Source organism: Vidua chalybeata, chromosome W, assembly GCF_026979565.1.
Source record: "Vidua chalybeata isolate OUT-0048 chromosome W, bVidCha1 merged haplotype, whole genome shotgun sequence".
Classification (NCBI taxonomy): Eukaryota; Metazoa; Chordata; class Aves; order Passeriformes; family Viduidae; genus Vidua; species Vidua chalybeata.
The window spans coordinates 1,623,473-1,640,852 of record NC_071569.1 but is presented as its reverse complement, the minus strand read 5'-3'; the positions used below and the strand labels follow the sequence as shown (position 1 = coordinate 1,640,852).

Here is a 17,380-nt window from a genome sequence, read left to right as displayed (position 1 = left end):
GGATTTAGTATCCTCGGCCAGCGCGGCCGTGCATTTTTCCCACACCTCCGGGTGTAATATTTCCACGGGACGTTCAATCGCCCCAAGCTCTAAGAGCCTCGCAATAGCGAGATAAAAATCCTTGAGCCTGCACTTAATTCCCCACTGCTTATAAACTGAACTCACGACCTTCGCGATGGCTTCCATGTCAATCGCTGGTCCGGGGACGTCTCCCCCGCCGAGAGTCGGTCCCGCTGCTCCGGCCGCTGCTCTTGTCCAGGCAATACCCGCTACCCGAGAGAATTTTTCATTCCCGGGCTTCGGCACCACTTTGTTGCCTTCTGCTGAGAAGGCAGGCGACCTGGTTTCAAGACACAGCACGGCGACCCGGCCTCGCCCGGGTCACTTGGGCCACAGACATGCACAGACACCAATGTGGTGGATGGTCAAATGGCGTTTATTATCTCATCTCATGAGGTTAAATAGTCAAGGGGTCTTACTACGTCAAAGGGGGATGGTGGGTCGAGCTAGGGTTAGTAAGGAGTGGAAAACTACTGGAGTTAGGAGGGGCTGCATGCTTCAGGGGTGATTGATTACCTATAGCAGGATGAGGGGGGAAGGGTCTTGCTTTCCGTCACATCCCGAGATTTTCCGTTCACCTGTCCCTATCTACCACAGTCCACGGCCCTGCAATGGTCTTTTCCATATGCACCTAAGTTCTAATTACACACCCAGCTTAAGTAATTAACATACTTAACTAGTTTCTGTCTGGCGGTTTTCTGTTATCTACACAACGCTTCTCCTTTGATTCTCTGTTATCTACACAAGGCTTCTTCTTTCTGTCTTGATGAACAAAGAGTCTTTTCTAACTTATCACAGACGAGTCGCCTCAAATTCGACCTGGAAAGGAGGCGGACCCAAGGTGCCTGGGAGCTTCCCCATTTGAGATCTCTCCGGATCGAGTTTGCAGACGACACAGTTAGTGGTAAGACCAGTCAAAAGCAAGAACACTTATCCCCAGGAGCTAAAATTACCTTGAAGCTTCAAGATCCAGTAAATATTATGCTGGAGGCAACTTTATAGGAAACCGGGGGGGCTGCTCATAGCTATTAGCGGCCAGCTGTTACTCCCCTCGGGACAGAGACGGGGGAGGAGTACCGTCTAGCCAATGGCGGACAGTTGGGGGCCCCTACCAAGGAAGTGGGGGCGGAATTAACCCCATCAAAAAAGAGGGCAGAGGGAATGGTCACCACCCATTGGGACTCCACACCCTGATGCTTTTTGAGGCATGTTTGCCTGATTTGCAAAGACCAAGGAGAAACTTTACCCTGGCGGCAGAACACATTTCACCCCCCTTCACAGGGAAACGGGCAGAGAGGTGGCGAGATGGGGGGGGGGCAGGGAGGCGGGGGGGGGGCAGAGACAGCGCCGGGAACAACAGGGGGGCAGGCGGGCTCTGTAGCCCCGGGGGTCGCGGGGGAAGGGCGGGAGCTGCATTTCCGGGGGCCGCGACAGCGCGGGGACAGTGCGGGGCCGGCCAGGGAGACCACGAGGGTGCGTGGAGCTGCGGCGAAAAAGCGCGCGGCAGCGTCCGTAATGGCGGGAGTGGGATCTGGGGTGGCAGGAGGGGCCGGAGACACCGAAGCGGCCGTGATCAGAATTCATCCACACTGTCTTCCCTAATAAACCTCTGATATGTGCCACTGGGACTTTATCTCCGTCTCCTATATTCAGGGACTCAGACTGGGCAGGACCTGCTCGATTGGTGGAACCTCGGGTGTTAACTAACCAGGTGGCCTTTGCCAAATGCTGCTCCCAGTTTTTGAAAGATCCCCCACCCAATGCTTTCAAGGCAGTTTTTAACAGTCCATTGTACCTCTCCACCTTACCTGCAGCTGGTGCATGCTAGGGGATATGGTACACCCACTCAGTGCCATGTTCCCTAGCCCAGGTGTTGATAAGGCTGTTCTTAAAATGAGTCCCATTGTCTGACTCAATCCTCTCAGGGGTACCGTGCCTCCAAAGAACCTGCTTTTCAAGGCCCAGGATGGTGTTGCGGGCTGTAGCATGAGACACAGGGTAGGTTTCCAACCATCCCGTGGTGGCTTCCACCATTGTGAGCACATAGCGCTTGCCTTGGCGTGTCTGGGGCAGCGTGATGTAGTCAATCTGCCAGGCCTCCCCATACCTGTACTTGGACCACCGTCCACCATACCATAGGGGCTTCGCTCACTTGGCCTGTTTGATGGCAGCACACGTCTCACAGTCATGGATAACCTGAGAAATACTGTCCATGGTTAAATCCACCCCTCAGTCTCGTGCCCACTTATAGGTGGCATCTCTACCCTGATGGCCTGAGGCATCATGGGCCCATCGCGCTAGGAACAACTCCCCCTTGTGTTGCCAATCTAAATCTATCTTTGATACCCTTATCTTTGCAGCCTGATCTACCTGCTGATTGTTCTGCTGCTGCTCATTAGCTCTACTCTTGAGGACATGAGCATCTACATGGCGAACCTTCACAGGTAGTTTCTCTACCCGGGTAGCAATGTCTTTCCATTCTTCAGCAGCCCAAATTGGTTTTCCTCTACGCTGCCAGTTAGCCCCTTTCCATCTCTCCAGCCATCCCCACAGAGCATTGGCTACCATCCATGAATCAGTGTAGAGGTAGAGCTTTGGCCACTTCTCTCTTTCTGCAATGTCTAGGGCCAGTTGAACGGCTTTGAGTTCAGCAAGTTGACTTGATCCACCTTCTCCTTCAGTGGCCTCTGCGACCCGTCGTGTGGGGCTCCATACAGCTGCTTTCCACTTCCGATTCATCCCTATGACGCGACAGGAATCGTCAGTGAAAAGAGCATAGCGTGTTTCCTCTGCTGGCAATTGGTTGTAGGGTGGAGCCTCTTCAGCCCGTGTCACTGGTTCTTGTTCTTCATCTGTGACAGCAAAGTTTTCACCTTCAGGCCAATTTGTAATTACTTCCAAAATCCCAGGGCGATTCAGTTTACCAATACGGGCACGCTGCGTGATGAGAGCAATCCACTTGCTCCATGTAGCACTGGTGGCATGGTGGGTGAAGGGAACCTTTCCTCTGAACATCCACCCCAGCACCAGTAGTCGGGGTGCCAGGAGGAGTTGCGCTTCTGTACCAATCACCTCAGAGGCGGCTTGGACTCCTTCCTAGGCAGCCAAGATTTCCTTCTCTGTTGGGGTGTAGTTGGCTTCAGACCCTCTGTAGCTCCGACTCCAAAATCGTAGCGGTCGGCCACGAGTCTCATCAGGCACCTCCTGCCAAAGGCTCCAGGACAGACCATGGTTCCCGGCTGCAGAGTAGAGCACATTCTTGACTTCTGGTCACGTCCTGACTGGGCCAATGGCTACTGCATGAGCAATTTCCTGCTTAATCTGGGCAAAAGCTTGTTGCTGCTCAGGGCCCCAATGGAAATTGTTCTTCTTGCGGGTGACCAGGTAAAGAGGGCTCACGATCTGACTGTACTCAGGAATGTGCATTCTCCAAAAGCCTATGGCGCCTAAGAAAGCTTGCGTCTCCTTCTTGTTGGTTGGTGGGGACATAGCTGTGATCTTGTTGATGACATCTGTAGGAATCTGACGCCGCCCATCTTGCCACTTCACTCCCAGGAACTGGATCTCTCGAGCAGGTCCCTTTACTCTTCTTGATGGAGAAACCAGCTTCCAGGAGGATTCAGATGATTTCCTCTCCTTTCTCAAACACTTCTGCTGCTGTGTTCCCCCACACAATGATATCATCAATATACTGTAAATGTTCTGGAGCCTCACCCTTTTCTAGTGCAGCCTGGATCAGTCCATGGCAGATGGTAGGACTGTGCTTCCACCCCTGGGGCAGTTGATTCCAGGTATATTGCACTCCCTTCCACGTAAAGGCAAACTGAGGCCTGCATTCTGCTGCCAGAGGAATGGAGAAAAATGTATTGGCAATGTCAATAGTGGCATACCACTTTGCTGCCTTGGACTCCAGCTCGTACTGGAATTCCAGCATGTCCGGCACAGCAGCGCTCAGTGGTGGAGTCACTTCGTTCAATGCACGGTAGTCCACTGTCAATCTCCATTCTCCTTCAGATTTACGCACAGGCCAAATAGGGCTATTGAAGGGTGAGTGGGTTTTGCTGACCACCCCTTGGCTCTCCAGCTCTCGAATAATTTTATGGATGGGAACCACAGCATCTCGAGTTGTTCTGTATTGCCGGCGATGCACTGTTGAAGTGGCAATTGGTACCTTTTGCTCTTCTCCCTTCAGAAGTCCTACTGTAGTTGGATTCTCAGACAGTCCAGGCAAGGTGTTCAATTGCTGGATGCCCTCTGTCACTGCAGCTGCTATCCCAAATGCCCACCTGAGTCCTTTTCGGTCTTTAAAATACCCCCTTCGGAGGTAATCTATACCCAAAATGCATTGGGCCTCTGGGCCAGTCACAATAGGGTGTTTCTTCCACTCATTTCCGGTCAGGCTCACCTCAACTTCCACCAAGGTAAAGTCCTGTGATCCCCCTGTCACGCCAGAGATGGAGACAGGTTCTGCCCCCACATGTCTTGATGGAACCAATGTGCACTGCGCACCAGTTTCGACCAAGGCCTCATATTTTTGTGGTTCTGATGTACCAGGCCAACGGATCCACACAGTCCAAAAAACTCGGTTTTCCCTCACCTCTACCTGGCTAGAGGCAGGGCCCCTCTAAGCCAGGTTATCCTTTTTTCCTTGGGCATATGTCTTAGACGTTCCTTCCAGGGGATCGGACATGTCATCATCACACCTGGAGGCTTGGCTACGGGCAATTGGGGCTACTTTCCTTTTGGTGGAACTTCCTCTTTGAGTCTTACCTTCCTTCAATTCACGCACCTGTTGTGCCAGAGCAGCAGTAGATTTTCCGTCCCATCTCCTCATGTTTTCTCCGCAATCACGCAAGAAGAACCACAGCTCAGCTCGTGGAGTGTACCTTCTCTCCCCGTCTGGGGAACGCCTACGTTGGATACCAGGGCCTCGAATTTGTACTGCCAAGATTTGGAGAAGGTCCTCTTTAATCTCCTCCCTGAGTTTCTGGTGATTCTCCTTTATCTTGTCTTCTAATTTCTGTAGACGTGTTTCCACTGCTGCAATTCTGGCATGTGTCGGGCCATACACAGCATCTGCATATGCTCGGAGCTTCTTTGCCATATCGAGCACGGTCTCATCCCTGTCATCCCGCTTCATTATTGCTAAAGCAGAAGCGTATTCATGTGGCCCAAGCCGTACAAGTTTTCGCCACATCACAGATGTACATGGTGCCATGTCTGGATTCCTAGTTGTTATTTCATCAGAGAAGATAATCTTTGCCACTGCCATTTCTCTTAGGCGTTGGATCCCTTGTTCTATAGTCTTCCACTGGGTCTGCTGCATATAAAGATCATCTGCACACAGGTATCTTTGTGCTACACTTTCCAGGACCCGTGCCCAGAGGCTGTGAGGGTTAGCTCCTCTCATCATTCCTTGGTCGATGACAGGATCATGTGACAGGGATCCTAAATGCCTCGCTTCAGTGCCATCCAGGACTGTGGCTTCACCTGCATCATCCCAAAGATGGACCAACCAACTAATTATAGACTCATCAGGTCGTCAAGTGTAATCCTTTCTCAGGCCACGGAGGTCCTTTAGGGAAAAGGACTCAATATTGGCCTCTGATCTTGTACCAGTTGCTCTGACTCCTGATTTTATGTCAGGAAGCGTTGAGGGTCCTTCTCCTGCATCATAATCATCATTGTCATCCACTGGTCGATCGGTCTTCTGTGTGCACTTTCCACTTCTCGTGCTAGTAGCAACATTCATTGGTTGAGGCTTACAGTCTGGTTTAGCTGCTGGCTTCGAGCCTGGGCTGTTTGCTGCAGCCTGAGTGACTGGGATAGCTGCTGGTTTATCTCCCTGCCCCCTTTCCTCTGTCTGCTGCCCTACAGTATCAAGCAGAGTGCGATAAGCATATGCCAGGGCCCAGCTCACTGCAATGATCTTTTTCTCCTTAGGGGTATCATGGCACTTCTCTTTCAGGTACTTTGCCACCTCTGCTGGGTTCTGAATTTGTTCACATGAAAAGTCCCAGACTATAGGGTCAGAAAACTCCTTTAAGATTTGGCCCATATCCTCCCATTTCCCACACCACTCAGGATTTCTCACATCTGGGTCTACTCCTGGGTCAGGGGTCTCATCAGCCCTTCTAGAAATCTCAGCCCTCATTCTAGAGAAGCTGCAGACTGTATAGAGAAAGCGTACCAAATTAAATACCAGAAAGATGGTTTCTTTAACATTCAGGGGAAACTGAACATTCTCCAATAGGGATGTAACAGATTCAGAGGAGAAGAAGGAAAGCAAAGGCTGAAAAGCCTCATCTCCTGCTTCTCCTCTAACAAACTGGGCGCACAACCATAACCACGAACCATACATTCCTGGAACAGACTCCAGCACCTTTATAAACCTCCTGCAAGCCATTACAACCAAGCCCAGCCCGATGGATATTCTGGTCAGTGCCCCTCTACTGCAAAAACTATGTATTAGGGACAATACTGAAGCTACTTCTGGATAAGAAAATAAACCTAAGGACCATAGAGGTATTAAGACCTCAAAAAACCCTAGGGACCAGAAACACGTGCAGGCCTGCACCCCGAGAGACATTATGAATTCAAACAACATAGCCAGTAACTGCTCTATGCCAGCCCAGAGTAATTGCAACCAAAATATGATTAGAACAGGGTTTTTTCCACTCTCTCGAGCCACGAGTTGGGCGCCAAAATATATGTCCTAGTTTAGGGCAAAATTTGGGAGAAGACCTCCAGAAGGAGCCCCCAGAAAGCAAACCCCCACGGCCCCTCCCCCACCTGGTTCGGGAAGGATTTCCTCAGAGAGAAATGGAAAAAAACCTGTTTATTTAACAAGCAAAAACACTCCCCAATACAAAAAAAAAAAAAAAAAAAAAAAAAAAAAAAATCAGCACCAGATGACAAAACCCTTCCACCGTTCTGAAGAGATGACAAATTCAGAAAGTCTCCCCTGGGAGTGGTCGCCCAGCTATCAGTTTCCGGTGCTGGGGCTGGCTGCTTGCAGGTCACAAAATGCAGACTCTCGGTGTTTCTTGATGTTTCCCAGGTCCAGGTCCAGGTCCAGAGCAGGTTCAGATGATATTCAGGAAAGGGAAAGGGAAGGGAAAAAAGAAACAGTCCAGGGTAAAAATTGGACTGCCTAGCTAAACTAACTAATAAGCAAAAGCAAAAGCAAAAGCAAGCAAGCCAGCAAGCAAGCAAAAGCAAGCCAGCCAAGCCTCTCCTAGACACAGAGCATGGGGGGAGGTGAGCCGGCTGATAACAAGACAAAACAATCCTTCACTTTCAGAGTCAGTCCTGAAGGCACAGAACATAATATCAGGCATAAACAGAACACACGATTTGGGATACAAACACCATACGGTCACCCTAGGACATCCAGACACTTTGGTTGGACACCAAATTTGTCTTGGTTTAAGACAATTTACAGGGCGGACAAAATAGCCAATATGATACTCTCTGGTGAAAAAAAAAAAATTATTTCAAAGAACTAGAAAAGTACTGGGGAAACATTAATTAGAAGTCCATTTTAATTTTGAGACAACTAGAAGCAAAAATTCCCTATGTGAAAAACAGAGTTCACTCTTTAGAATTTTTTTTAAGTTTAATAAAGGATAAAAAAAGGACAACTATCCAGTGCTGGGGTGCTTTTGGCGAACGGCATGTAGTTTAAAACCATGTTCTCTATATACAGCTACATTGCTGGTGTTACATGCATATTCGTTAGTTTATACATTATTCAAACATTCCTTTGAGTTTTCTGATGTTCCAGGAACTCTTTTGTTTGTTTTCAACCTCTGACTTGTCTGCATAACATTCTGTAAATTAGGTCAATATATTTTATTTCTTTCAGAGGTTCCCTCCTGTTGTTTCATACTCCCTGATAACAAGTAGTTAATAAATCCTCTCTGGTGTTCTGGTTTCCGTCACTGTTATCTCTTGGAAAGGGCGGTCTGCGGATGTGAGAAACAGCATAATTGTTTTACACCATTCTCTGAGTTATTTACATAAAAGCATTTTTAACATTACATAGTCTCTATTTTAACATTTTGCTAAAGTCTACAGCATAATATTTTTATCACACTACTATTTATATAAACTATATGGTGCATACATAAACTAACAGATTATACTATACCCAAAAATAGTTAAAAAGTAAGTATAAATTTTACCACATCAAAAATACTTGTGATTAATAACATGCAAAAGCTAGCACATGAATGCGAAAGCCAATATTATATTGTCATTTATAACACTTACACCTTGGTCTAAATATGTGGTTTTATTAAGTGTGTTTAAAGCAATTTTTCACTTCCTGGAACTGATGGAAATCATATAGTCTGAAGTAAAAATAATTCTATGAAATGGCACTGAACAGTACTCGCTGAACTAAAGGTTAAATTTTCCATATGCTCCAGTAGCATCAAGATTTCATTCATTACTTTATACACAACTTCCTAACAGTTCCATTTGCCTTAATACTGTTTCTAGACTTCCCAACCAGAATTTCATCAATTAAAATCTTTTTGTGACTGCTATTAATGTCATAGAAAGTGAATACCCAAGTATTTTTAGAAGGCACTTTTATTTATTTTCTTAAGCACTGTATCATTCATGTAATGACCAAATTACCCTATTTCTCATTTTCCTCCAACCATACATTCTGCCATTAAGAACTGACATGCACAGTGATGAGGTAGTGAATAAGGACTTTACAATTAAAACTGTAAAGCAGGTATGTTTTACTCCAGCTGGGACGCATGGGGAATATTTACACCTGTAGCAGTTTCAGTTCGAACTGGGCAGAAACACCAATTTCGTGTAGTGGTTTTGGTTCGCCAATATGAGATTTCGCCAATTTTGAGATTTCCTGGGCCATGCACCAATGAGAGTGGTGGGTTTCAGTGCTGGCCAATCACCAGTGCACTCACTTCCTGCTGTGGGGTAGGATTAGGAGAAAGGCAAAGCAGGCTCAAAACTTTAAAAGGGTATAAAGAAAAATTTATTAACAGTGACTAAAAGAAAGAGTAATAAGAATCAGAACAAAACCTTCAGAAAACTTCTCCTCCCCCTACAGCCTTTTTTTTTTTTCCCCACTGACAATGTAAAGAAACAAAACCTAAAATTTCAGTCAGTTTACCACCTCTAGAATAGTCTTTCTTCAGTTCACTTAGGGAAAGAAGTCCCTCTTGTTAATGTTATGGAGCCTTCTCCGCAAGAAAAAACAGTTCTCTCGTGGCTCTCTCACGAATATCAGCTGCCCGGGGAAATCTGCAATTGTGAAGTCCCTCCCATTTTCCACAAGCTTTTCCCACATCTGTGTTTATGGGCCATGTCAACTTATGGGGTATTGTTTTAAAGATGAGCTGTTCAAAGACAAAAGTTCTCTTCATCTATCTATGGAATCATCTTCATCTGTGAGAACAGAGATCTCTCTCTGGGGGCATAGGGCCACTCTTCTCTCTTTCTCTGTTCAAACTTCTCATAGGATCACAACTACCTTAACATCTGCTTACTTTGGCACAGAGACCTTTGCTTGATATCAATTTGAACCCATCATTTCCTCATGCTCTCATGTGTTACAGGGAAACAGAGTCTGATGTATCAATTACACCTTTCTCCATAGCTTTACAAGAGGATTTCAGTCCTAGGATTAAGGCATCTCCTTATCCCTCCCATCTGGAACTTGACTTCTCCTTCACTGACCTCAATATCTTCATGTTGCTCCTTCATATGCTTGCATCTTGTTCCTTTCTCTCACTTGAGGGAGGATTGAAGCACTGAAAGAGTTAACATCTCACCCGGGGCCTGCAGATGGTCACCTAACCCTGACCCTGGCCCTGGCCGGTAGCTGTGGTTTGGACAGCCTGGTCAGAGAGAGAAAGGGATAGTTTCCCAGGCATTATTCTGGGAAAAGCTGTGAGAAGCTCAGAGAAAAGAATTAAAACAATTCTTATCTTAAGGCTTTGAAGCTGGTGTTTTGAACAGTTGTTTCTCATAAAGTGTTTACCAAAGGGTGGTTTCTTAATTAGCCAGTGGTGAAGGTGTGTTGATTAAAGGAGCAATCAGGTCTACCTGTATCAGAATAGTGTATAAAAAGGAATAGGTTTCTAATAAATTGCATTATTAGCCTTCTGGAGACCTAAAGTCTATGTGTCACTTTTCACCCATTCCTGACTCAACAGTGACAGGTGGCTGGAACTGTGGCTGGGAGCCTGGGGGGAGGGGCTAGGATCCAATCAGCCAGGCCAGAACTCAGCAGCAGCACTCTGGGTGCAGGGGGGAGGGGCGTGGCTTCTCCTTCCCCCTGCCTAGTGGTTGCGGGCGAACTTCCATGGTGGCAAAATCTTGGCTGAACCGGCCCGGCCCAGGGCTGCTTCTGGGGGCCAGTGGACTCAGCTTGGCCCCGGGCTAGCGGCAAGATGTTAGAAATCACAGCTATGGTCCAGTCTGGCCCTGCCTGGCCCCCAGCACTCCCTCCCCTGCCCGGCAGCCAGTGGGGGGCTGGCGGGTGCCCTGGGGGGAAGGGGCCTAGCCCCATGGCAGGGGCCACCTGGCCTGGCCTGGCCTGGCTGAGACAGGGGGCCAGGGCGTGTTACTTCTGAAATGAAGAGGGCTAATGCCTTTATTAATGTTCAGCTCTTTATTGAAAAGATCAGCTGTGCAGGGGGCCTGACACGGAGCTCACCCTGCTGTTGTAGCTTTCCCAGGTAGCCGAAAGGGAAGGAAGCATGCAGAGTCTGTCACTGAAGTCCAGCGCAGCAGCTGTCCCCTCTTCTTTCCTTGTGGCACACCGGTAGTCGAAGGGTGAGGACGTGTGCAGAGTCTGTTGCTGAAGTCCAGAACAACAGCTGTCCCCTCTCCTTCCCTTGTGGCAGCATTAGGAAGTTCTGTCTTTCTGTCTCTGCTTCCCACAGCCTAATCTAGTCTAGTGTTTTTTAGGTGATGGTGACGGGAAAAGTCAATCAGGGGATGTGTTTCCCTCTTCTTCTTAAGCTAGGGCATTTGTCTAGGCCCCTCTACTGTGTTTAGTTCTTTATTTAGGGGCATCTTTATCCCCTAAAAATATTCCCATGATCCCAAGGGTTTTTTTATTTGCATTTTAGTCCCAGAATGTCGTTGTGGTGAGGGAGGCAGGTTATCTCCAGGTAGTTTAGAGAATACAAACAGAGCAAGTAGCTAATTAACATTTCAATATTGGTACTCAGCTAGAGCCAGCAGCCATTCCAGTGTTGCCATGGGAACTAGGAAGGCCCTGCCTGTATCTCTGGGGAACACCTGAGAACTTTGTTCATTATACTTCTGTCAGCCGGAAAAGGAAGAGAGCTTTCCCAGGATTTTTTGTCTTTTTAGTGTGTTTTTCAGAGGCGTGTACAGCTTCCCAGTGGTTCCACAGACTGTCAGTTACACAGAAGCTTTTGCATCACTTTCCTAAATGCCTCCCATGCAAAACCACCACGCCACCATACATGCATACCTGGTGTGAAAAATGCCATTCACTTGTGTTAAAATTTTAGAAGTTTAATAGTAATAAAATAGTAATAAAAATTAGGACAATAAGAATTTGGACAATCAAAGTTAGAACAATAAAGGACAATAAAAAGCAAAGAATTACGAACGTTCGGATGCTCCTGGGCACTAAGCCACAAAAGCATGCCTTGCTAACAAAGGATTAACCTTTAAAAGCAATAGCCTGTTGCATATTCATATATCTCATACATGATTCAAACATTCTTTTCGAACAAAGGGTGTTTTCTGGTTATTGTCAACTTTTCCCCTCATCTTGTAAATCAATGTTTTGGCTCCTTGAAGTTTGGAAGAAGTCTGGTTCTTCCCGATAAGGAAGCAATAATTCTTTTCTTGAGATCTTAGTGTCTTGTTGCTTTTATCTCTATCCAAATAGGATAATGCGAAGAATTTCTTGATTATTTTTTCCATTTCTTTCACTGGTTACAAAAATTATCTTACATCACATAGTTTCTATTCTAATATTATGCTATAGCCTAAAAACTGTATTTACCACACTACTTAAAAAGGAATAATACAGCACTACTTTCCAACATAACACATATAGTATTCATTTTAATATTTGCAAAAAGTCAATAATATAATATGCATCTATAACACCAGTGAGGCAGGTTCTAAGTTTAAGTACACATTGATCCCACAAGCCCACACCTCCCTGCCCGCCCATTCCCTGCCCATTCTCCACCTTCTTGCGCTTCATATTATAATTAGTCTTTGGTGGTGCCATGCCTCCTGGTGGTCATGGGCAGGGGTCTTCGATGAAGTAGCATCATCTTTCTGAGTGTTCGCTGTTTGACCTCTGCTTCTGGGCAGGTGCCGTGGAGGTTTGGCTTTCTCCCGGGTCAGTTTGCCCTGGCCAAAACTAGGAGCCTGGTTCTTGCTGGCTCCTTAAGCAAAAGGTTCTGCTTTATGGGTTTCAGCAATACCTGAGTCTTGCTTTACTGAGTTTTCTTATCTTTATGGCCTTTACCTAGCAAAAAAATTCTTATGTGTTTGTGGCAGGCACATTCTTCTCTCTCTCAGGATTTTTTCATAGAGGAGCACAGAGAGAAGAAAGAGAAAACAATTTCTATTTCTACTCCTTGTTTTTCCCATGTGGAATGTGTTTAGAGAATTGTTTACCTGGGGTGATTGCTTGATTGGATTCTGGTGAGGATTGTTCGAGCCTGATGGCCAATCAAATCCACTTGTGTTTGGACTCTTGAGAGAGGGTCATGAGTTGTGAGTTAGATATGGTAGTTAGAAAAGTAGGTATGTAGTTTAAGTATCTCCTTTAAATAGTATATTAATGTGTTGTAGTATAGTTATAATAAAGAAACCATTCAGCCTTCTGAACTGGAGTCAGACATCATCATTTCTTCTCACCGGATTCACCTGCATTTACAATATGTGTTCTGTTACAAGTTGTCTCTACCTAGCAAGTTACATTCCTGTTGCAAACTGTTTCCTGTACTTTTGCAAACTTGCTAAATAAGCTATTTATATTTCTGTTTTCTTCCATCCGCCTGAGTACATTATATGCTTCTAAAATTCTGAGTTTTCATAAACATACGTGTTTCTCATATCAATGGTTGCCACCTAGTTTTGAAATATTGCACATTTAGTTCTGTGAAAAATGCATATTAAACGATTGGTTCTTCACAAATATTAAATTGAATACTATATGTGTTATGTTGGAAAGTTATTTTGTAGTACGGTATTAATCCTTTTTAAGTAGTGTGGTAGATATAGTTTCAGGTTATAACATAATGCTATAATACAAACTATGTGATGTAAGATTTTTTTTTAACTAGCTCAAGAAAGGAATTGTGAAAAGCACCAATCACTTGTTTTTTTAAATCTTAAAAGTTTATTAGTAATAAAATAGTTATGAAAAAATAGTAATAAAATTAAAGTAATAAAAATTTGGACAATGAGGATTAGGAAACTGCGAGACAATAAAAAGCAAAGAACTACGAACGTTCGGATGCTCCTGGGCACTAAGCCACAAAAGCATGCCTTGCTAACAAAGGATCAACCTTTAAAAGCAATAGCCTGTTGCATATTCATATATCTCATACATGATGCATAAATTCCTTGCAAATTAAGAATTTGTCTAGTTTTTGTCAACTTCTTCCCCTTAATCCTGGTGGTTCTATAAAGATGGAGAGAAGGTGGAAGAATGTTTGTCTTTTCTGATAAGGAGGCCGTTACTCTTTATATGTCCTGTCGCTGTTATCTCTGTGCGAAGAGTTTCTTGATTATTTTATCCCTTTTCTTGAGGTAGTAAAAAAATATCTTACATTGCATAGTTTCTATTTTAACATTATGTTGTAACCTAAAACTATATTTAACACACTACTTAAAAAGAATTAATACAGTATTTCAAAATAACCCTCCATAATACATACAGTATTCAATTTAATATTTGCGAAGAGCCAATCATAAAATACACATTTTTCACAGGCATGAGATAATCAAGAAATTCTTTGCACAGAGATAACAGTAACAAGACAACTAAGCATTACTGCCTCCTTATCGGAAAAGACAAGCATCCTTCCACCTCCTCTCCGTCTTTAAGGAGCCATCAGGATTAAGGGGAAGAAGTTGATAATAACCAGACAACACCCTTTTTTTGAAAAGAATTTATGCATCATGTATGAGATATATGAATATGCAACAGGCTATTGCTTTTAAGGGTTAATCCTTTGTTAGCGAGTCATGCTTTCAAGAGGAAAGCATCAGAATGTTCGTAATTCTTTGCTTTTTATTGTCCTTTATTGTCCTAACTCTGTCTAAATTCTCATTACTCTATTTTTATAACTATTTTATTACTATTAAACTTTTAAAATTTTAAAACAAGTGATTGGTGTTTTTCACTGTTCTGTTTCACTCTGGTATCCTGTTAGAGACTGAAATATTATGGTTTATGACTTAATCATTTTCATTAAGGACTTCTAAAACTGTATTACAAAAGCTGCAGAGAAGACCATCACACCCTGAAGGGGGCTCTGAGAGGCCCTACACTGCTCGTTGATGAAGATAAGATAAAGTAGCAACTCAGGGCTGGGGACATTCAAAAAGCACAAGCCTAATACCTTTGGGGAGGATGTTGCATCCCGGGTTTGCGTTCAGATTAGGGGTTCTGATCTATGTTAGCTAGCCGATTTCTGTGTACCCCCGTGCACACCCTGTGTTTCCCCCTCCCCGCAGTGGTTCGCTCCAGGCTGCCTGCTATTGGAGCTTCCCCCCATCACTCCTGTAACCACTCCCTGTCCCATCCAGAGAATTCAGTGTCTGTCACCCTGATCCCGCCACCCTGTTCGCCCCGGAGCCCGAGGTCTGCCCCTGTCGTGTCCCCGTTGGGCGCCGTGGTCCACGTCATTGCCACGGTGTCTGTCCCCATTGGGCGGGGGGGGGGGCTCCTGCTCCCCTCGCCCCACCCCTGATAAAACCCCACGCCTCCCTGGTCCTTCCGCCATTTTCGCCCACGCAGAGTTGGGATCGGTCTGCAGCTTCTCCATCGTGGCTCCCGCGGCCATTAAAGCCTTCCAGCCACCACATGGATGAATTTGGACAGTTCCCTCGCCTCTTTATTTCGCCGCTCGCTGCTGGTGTGCGGATAAACGGTATGTATCGAAAGGGCCCTGGGGGGAGAGAGAGAGACAGGACTTCTGGTAAGACATTCAAAGACGTTTGAGTGCCAAACCTCGTTCCTGTGCCTGCAGGCACCCAGCCAATAGGGCGGCTGGGCTGGAGACATGTTCACTGTTCCGACAGAGCAGCCGCTAGCGACTTCTGGGGGTGAAGTCGAGTGAACCCAAAATTTGTGTGCTTGTGGTGTCCGGACATTGTGTGGTTAATGCGTTTGTAATCATGTGAGTGCGTGGTGTATAAAGGGAGTGAATGAGCGAACGAGTGAGTATACCCGCGGTGCAGGGGGGGGAAGTTCTACTCGCGTCTGAAGCGGCATCTGAGGCGGCTGAGTGAGGCCCAGGGCGCCAGCTGGGATAAGCTGTGGGGGCAGGAAGTGCCCCACAGGGAAGTGGAACAAGTGGAGAAACGTGGGTGAGGATGTTTACTGTGTTTAAAGGTGGTGATTTGTGTAGACGGTGCACATTTTACCCGTCGTTAGACGAATGGGGGGGGGGGGGGGGGGTCCCTCTGCCCCAGTGGTTCAGACTTGATTCCTGGAATTTTACTGTGTGCTGTTATTCTGATTGTGTCCAGAGTGAGTGGGGATCATAGGAAGCTGATGTGGATAGGTGCTGAAGTGCAGTATGCTGTGCTGTGTTGAGAAAAGTGGGCACTTTAAGAGATAACACCTTTCCCAGTGAGTTGGTGTGGTTCTTCTCCCGCATTTTGGAAATTTGATTCTCGGGATTGTATGGTTGTGTTTGTGGAGATGTTAGGATTCTGTTTGCAACAAGTGTAGCATTTTACGCAGAAGAGCTACAGTATGGTGATTTATGTTTAACTGTGGTGTGGTAGATAGGGACAGGCGAACGGGAAATCTCGGGATGTGACGGAAAGCAAGAACCTTCCCCCCTCTTCCTGCTATAGGTAATCAATCACCCCTGAAGCATGCAGCCCCTCCTAACTCCAGTAGTTTTCCACTCCTTACTAACCCTAGCCAGACCCACCGTCCCCCTTTGACGTAGTACGACCCCCTTGACTATTTAACCTCACGAGATGAGATAATAAACGCCATTTGACCATCCACCACATTGGTGTCTGTGCATGTCAGTGGACCGAGTGACCCGGGGAGGCCGGGTCGCCGTGCTGTGTCTTGAAACCAGGTCGGCCGCCTTCTCATCAGAAGGCGACATATGGTGCCGAAACCCGGGAAGTGGAAAGGGAAAAGAAGAAACCCTCGGGTAGCGGGTATCTCCTGGACGAGAAACAGCGGCCAGAACGGCGGGCCTGATTCTTGGCGGGGGAGACGTCCTCGGACCAGCGACGGATATGGAAGCCATCGCGAAGGTCGTGAGTTCAGTTTATAAGCAGTGGGGAATTAAATGCAAGCTCAAGGATTTTTACCTCGCTATTGCGAGACTCTTAGAGCTTGGGGCGATTGAACGTCCCGTGGAAATATTACACCCGGAGGTGTGGGAGAAATGTACGGCCGCCCTAGCCGAGGATACAAAGACCTCAGGCAGCGGCAAAAGTCTTAAGGCGTGGGGAAAGGTCGAGCGGGCCCTGCGCAAGGCGCTAGAGGAGCAAGAAACATGGAGTGCCGCAAGCGCATGTTTCTTAGCTACACCCAAGCTGGGGGTAGGAGCGGCAACGCAAACCGCACCCAAAAGCGATTTACCTGGGAGCGGGGACCCGGGGGGGCCGGGCGCGTTCCCCCCCTCCCCGAGCCCGAGCCCAACCCCCCCCGCGGGACCTCCCGAAAAACCCGCAGGACCTCCCGAAAAACTCGCGGACCCCCCATCCGTCCCTTCACCGTGGATCAGCGATTCGGCGCCGGGAGTGCGGCATCGCGCGCAGTCCTTTTGGGAGGAACTGGCGAGGGAAGCCAGAGACGCGGAGGCGCGGGCGGCGCCGCCGTCCTACCCAGCCGAACATGGCGCCGGCGACCAAGGGGATGGGCGGGGCACGGAAGCTCTCGGAGGGAAGAGCCCAGAGTCCCGAATCCTTGCTAGTGCGCATCCGCGAGGAAAAGAGGAGGAGGGGGGCGGCAGAGAGCGCATGCCCAATCGGGAGCCGCGCTCAGCGCTGCTACCATTTAAGGGAGAGACCTCCCCCTGCGGGCGGCAGGGCAAGCCCAGGGGGTGGGAGTGGCACCACCCCCGAA

General features: G+C 47.0%; 1 pseudogene; it reads right to left on the bottom strand.

Moving 5' to 3' along the window:
- Positions 1-4,684: 4,684 nt before the first annotated feature.
- LOC128802368 (uncharacterized) overlaps positions 4,685-17,380 on the bottom strand; it is a 53,772-nt pseudogene continuing 41,076 nt past the window's right edge.